Raw genomic sequence first — 6,360 nt, 5'->3', positions numbered from 1 at the left:
GGCCTTGAGCCGATAAGCTACATTCAAATATGAGGTGTGATCTGCATAGAGCCAAACAGACAGTACCTTTCACTGGCTGTGTCAGTGCCACAGCATGCTGTAAAAGGCAGACCAGCTTTTAACCAGCTTACCCGTGTTACAGTGTCCGATATCAATATCACTGTAAAATATATTCTGTGAAAGGTTATGGTTGCCGTAGAGCTATGCCTTCTTTCTTTCAAAAACAAGCTTCAGGACACGTTGGCTAATGGCAGTTTCACAAAAAAGCCAGGCCAGAATGTGATGATGCGGATGTATTCACATGGCTACATTCTCACAGATTTTGTGGCGACACATTTATATGTAGAATTTTTTTTATTATTATTTATTGCCAAATTGATGAACATACGTGTCCAGAGAAGGTCAGTGTAAACTGGTCACAGTTGTTGACGTTAACACCATGGAAACGCAATTCTATACTTTATAATTTGCAGGTCAAAGTCTGTTCAAATGAATTTGGTGTATTGCAAAAAAAAAAATTGGCATTCAAAAGAATGCTTGTGGTATTTCAAATGTGTTTTGTCTGTCTGGCTTTAAACACCAAAAAGTTTGGCCTGGGAAATGTTACAAGATGGCTGCCATCTTTTGTGCGCAGAAACCACATAAACAACTGCATAAGGCTTTGAGTCTCTTGGAATCTCAAACTTGCCAGCTCTTTTTTTTTTTTTTTTTTGTAGAAATACTTCTCAAATTTTGCATTCCAGTGTCTGTCTGAAGGGGGTCAATGTTTTTGTTTTAATTATTTCATTGTTTCTATTGTTTTGCCTTTTTTTCTTGTAGACAGGCAGGCCTGCACAGTTAGACTTTATTTATGACTTAAATTGATTGACTCACTTTTTTGTTAGTTTTTTCCTAGAGTACTCTATTTTTTAGCTGTAACTGTATTTGTTTAACTTTTTATTGTGGATCCTGAGATGCTTGTACTTGCACTTTGTGGAAATTGGTTGAAGCAAACAAGCAATTTTGCCTTTTTATGGACTAATAAATATTGTCATAAGCTTAATGGCACCAGTTAATGAAGCATTGTAAAGCAGCTGTGTGTTCAGGAGCAGAGAGGACCCAGAGCGAGCAGTGATGCTGAGGATGGTGTTTCCATCCCCAGTGATACTAAGGGTGGGGTTTCCATCCCTGCTGATAGTAAGGGTGGTGTTTCCATCCCTGGTGATAGTAAGGGTGGTGTTTCCATCCCTGGTAATAGTAAGGGTGGTGTTTCCATCCCTGGTAATACTAAGGGTGGTGTTTCCATCCCCAGTGGTGCTGAGGGTGGTGTTTCCATCCCCGGTGATACTAAGGGTGGTGTTTCCATCTCCAGCCCTCCCTCCCTCGTTTGACAATTCCTACATCAGTATGATATTTTGTTTTTGTTTAGCCTTTTTGACAGATGACATTCCTCAGTATTTTTGTTATCCCTCCAAAGAACCCCATTTCTGCAAGTTCATATAGTACTTTAGATCATTTTTATTATTATTATTACGATAATTGTTATTCCCTAAATTGTGCGTGTTAATCATCCCTTCGCCAGACTTTGCAAGTGCGTATTTTCGTTGTGGCTGGCAGAGATCACGTCCATCCACTTTCACAAGCCTGCCTCCCACTCCTCCTCCTTTTAAGATGAGCATCCATCACGCGTTCACTCTCTCGCTCTACCTCTTTTCTCTTGAGGCTACACAGCGCTTGCATGCTGCCTGGCTTTTGTTTCTACCTAATAACTCCATGTCATGCTTGCTATTGTACAGAATACCCGCGGGCGCTACTCGACACATGCGCATATGGTTAGACACAAGCAAGGATCCATGCCCCCTGATTTGAGTCTCTTCTGATTCAGGGGAGTTGCAGAACAGATGTTTCCTCATGAGGAATCGCAAAAGCGAAGAGCAAGTTGTTTGGTTTTTGGTGCGGATGGAGTGCCGTCACAGCCTGAAGAGGAGGTGTTGGGAGATGTGTATTGGTTACGGTCATAAATTGTATATTATTTCTGATGTCCTGGCCCACTGGCACAGCCACCACTAGTTTCTGTGCAACTTTTACAAACCAGGAACAGGAAAGCTACGGGAATAAATGGGAGTGTGTTTTTAATGAGTGTGGTATTTATTTTTAAGATGTTCTTATTTTATATAAGAATGTTGTTGGGGGGGTTGGGTGGGGGTTGAGGTGTGGATATTTCCAGATGTTTCATCTTGGCTATGAGATGGGAGACTATGGGACTTGACTGAGGTGTCTTTTATATATTTCTTCTAGAACCTTCCCCTCCCTCTCCCCGTTTCCTGTTTTAGGTTCCAGAATGTTCTTCGTGTCTGAGACTCTTGCTCTTAACAATTTCTCCCCCATTTTCATTTTTTCTCTTCTATTCCTGCTTCCTTGCCTGCACCTTAAATCTCTTTGTCCCATAATCCCATTCAGCTGAGCACTATCCCCACATCTTTTTTGGGGAGATTGTTTTCACCTGTAAATAGCTGTACAAAGGAAAGAAAAAAAAAAACACTGTCTGTTTGCTAAGAGGCATGGAGACTAAACGAAATGAAATGACCTATAAAATATTTCGAAATGAAGACATAAAGGATGACACAAAAATATCCAGACATTTTGATATAGGAAATTCTGAGAAAATATTTCTGTGTAAAAATATTTAAGACTGTATATTATAAAAGGAAAAAGAGCTTAATGTATTTGTTGTGAATATGAAAAACTGATATATTAAAGAAGTGCATGAAAACTGTCAAAATTGTATCTATGATTGATTTTATTTGTTGATCATCTCTTTGGATTAGAATAAAATGCAGGCTATCTGGCTTTATGTCGTTGGGATAAGCACTGATCACATTTCACAGATGTGATCCCTTATTGTGCCTCAAAGCACAGTTTTAGGTAACGACTCATTTTGATGACCACTCAAAAGACTGAATGTTTGTTTGTGTCTATTGTTAATATGAGATGAGACTTACATTGAACCCTGAGGGACATAAATAGGACGGCACCCAGTTCAGGTAGACAGGAGGGGGCAGCACCTCCCTCCAAAAGGCTTCGATAGGTAGTCTCTTCACTCTTTAAGTTTTGGATGTTTGTGTTCACCACACATCCAGATGCTCACATCATAATTCATAACATCGTAGACAAACATTCGTATTGGTGTACTGCAGAAGAGAATTATTTGCAAGTTTGATCCCCAATGAGTATTGCAATATGCTGTAGTACTATTCACATTCCATAGACTGGTATGTTCTACATGCAGTCTATTACTCAAGAACAGTAGACTATTCCAATTTAAAATTGATTCAAAAAATTTGAGTACTGTTGGAGCTTGTGTTGGCAAGCATAATTAGGCCAGGTTTTTCCATATAAAGTGACTGACTTGTTTTTTTTTTGTTATTACCTGCAATCAGTAATATTGTTTATTTCATTAAAGTGTGGGCCAATACATTTGACTTGATGTGGTGTGAAATGAAATTCTCCTGGTCCCTGTTCATTTCATGTTTTGAAATAACAAGCCACAGTTTCCATTAAAGGTGCAGTAACCGATTATAATCCAAATCACTTTTTTGACAAATGTAGCTAATATCTCCCCACCGCCTGCTAGCTGTCTGTTCTGTGTGTGTGCGAAAAAATATACCTGGTCTTTGTACACAGCCCTGGCTCTGTAAATGGGAAACAAAGTGGCTGTGATCGCACCACACAACACTGTTCTAGCCTATCAGCAAAAGGGGGCATTCGTGCTCATGTTGAGGACATGGAAGAGGAGAGGGAGAGAGATGGTAAAGCTGCCACATGCTAATCTGCTGAACTCCACACCCTTATCGCATTGTCAATGAGAGGTGGCAGAGGAACGGCTAAAGAAGGTCAGAAACAGAAACAGATTGCTTTGTTTCTTACACAAGCTTATGGCATAAAAAAATAGACACTTCAAATAATAGACAATTATGACTTACTATCTCATAATTATGAGATCAGGGTATTCTGACCTACTGGAAGTCACTCTTTTCCCTACAGGAGCTGTTCAATTAGTACGACATGTAGGTTAGGTTATAGAAGCATATGTCATTATTTCTCTGTCTTAGAAATAGAAATGTATTTGAGTGATGTGGGTGAATTTTTAGTATGTCATGTCAACACAAAACCTATTCTGACTTGGGATTGAAGAACTTCATTGTTGAATGATACATCAACACTCCATGGTTGCCATGGTTCCCCCTGTGGTTGCTCAACAAGCTATGACAGGCTATGATAGGATAGTTCTTTTTGCTTAAGAAGGTTCCTAACTGAGTAGAATGACCCGGAAGTCTCTAAGTGGTGGCCATGATAAAGAGCTGGTCGAATTCTCTAAATGCTGAAGGGAAGGTACTACATTCTTCCTTTCTTATCTCCTTTAGCATAGGGTACACTTGAACATCCTATACAAAAGGAATGGAGATAAAACGTCCCAAAATTCATTGCAGCAGCAACATTTAAAGACCCACGTCAATAATATCCACTGTCGCATAATTACCACCACCTACTGTAATGCAGTCTGATTCCTTTAGCACAGCGGTTGTGCTCCTTCACATTCTTCCTTGACCTCATGACGTTTCCGTCAAGGTCAAAGAAAAATCGGTTAGGAAAGGACGTAAGATCTCTTTTTTTACTAACCGATGGAAGCCAGTCACCCCACCTGGCGTTGAACCCAGCTTTCCGGGTGTTGACTGTTGTTTCTGCAGATTCTGTAGTTTCAGTTGCAGTGGAAAATCTGTGCTTGCATGTTGTCTGTTAAATGACGGGTCACGTTATTGTTTTTTACGCTTTAACTATGAGAAAGAGACATTCACGTCCACACCGCATAAGGCTGGAACGTCTCTAGGCCATCTCCACTGCCCATGTCAAGTGTTGGCCTTTGGGCAGCAGATGTTCTGGATTCCGTCATATTTTTCTTCTGCACAGAAAGGCCCAGGGGGCAGCTTCACTAAGATATTTTTGACTGGTCTGTATCGTTTGGCTAGACTTAGTTTTGCTCATAGAATATTCTAGACAAAGGTTTTACAGAGACTGCAGTAACTCACTGTAAATATACAACAGTGAGGACATTGTCAGTTGTTTTCATTTAGTTTTGATTAACACTGTTTACTGTCCCTGCAATTTTATCACTCTTGCTGGATTTTCCAAAAGACAAACATTTTCTTCCAGGGTAAATGGAGCTGAGTGGTTGGATGCGGTTGGTTGAGTAATTTATTTTCTGTGTAGTGAAGAACTAAATCCTTTGTGCAACGGATGATATTATATATTTGACGGCTGACTATTTGTTTTTTCTAAGCCATAGAGAAAGTCTATCTTTGTGACAAAAGTGTTCATTTAGATTGGCTCAATTTAAAGTCAGAAAAATTTCTAAAAGACATTTTTTTTTCACCAGCATGCAGTCACATCAGATATGATGTTTCAACCTTCAATAAAATAAAAACATGACTGTTCACAGACTCATACATAAAAGAGCCATATAGCTTTGTTTTGCCAGGAGAGTCAAGCCATAGGGCTCTTCTATAAGGAGGTTTACCACTGACACTAGATCAGGGCCAGACCTGTGTCTGTGTACATCATAAAGATGGTACCACTGTTAAACTGTTCGAAGAACTGCCTATTAAACTTTTGAAAACTGACAGTGTCGTTTCTCGTCAGGCACATCATCATCATCATCATTATTATTATTATTATTAATAATAATAATATAATTTCATCAATAATCAGGGACAGATCAGTGTAGATCACATATAAGGTATTGTTCAAGAACTGTTAAAAGAGCTCCCAACTGCACTTCTGAATACAGACACAGTGCTATTTCAAGCCACTTAACCACCTCTTGTGATAATGCAGATATTTCAAACTAAATGTGTGCTTGCCTCTGCCTAGGTGACTTCAGTGTCACGGTTACCATGGTGGCAAAGGTCAGATTTAGGTAGGGAGAGGCCCCTTTTCCTGGAATTGCATATAGGGGGATGACTACTCCCTGATGGATCAGAGTAATGAGGTCTCCTGCTCTGAGAGGGGAACGGACGCCTTTGGATGGCAGGAATGACAGTAGCGTGAGGTCTTAAAACATCTTCTAAACCCACTTCATAAAATCCAGAGTTATGACCTCACATTAGGTTTTATTACCTCCTATGTGTCTTTTCTCAGAGCAACAATATCCGCCATTACATTTTTGACTGCTTCACAGCGCTATTTTTTTTTCTTTTTTTTTTACCATGCTCTCTGGCATCAAGCCTTGTAGCAGTAAATCAGTCAAAACTCCATCTTGGTAGGGGTAAAAAAAAAAAAGAGAGATAGCAGCACATGTGGCCTGAATCACCACGAGCCATTTAT

The sequence above is a fragment of the Sprattus sprattus genome (assembly GCF_963457725.1).
Source record: "Sprattus sprattus genome assembly, chromosome: 14".
Classification (NCBI taxonomy): Eukaryota; Metazoa; Chordata; class Actinopteri; order Clupeiformes; family Clupeidae; genus Sprattus; species Sprattus sprattus.
This window is presented reverse-complemented; position numbering follows the sequence as displayed.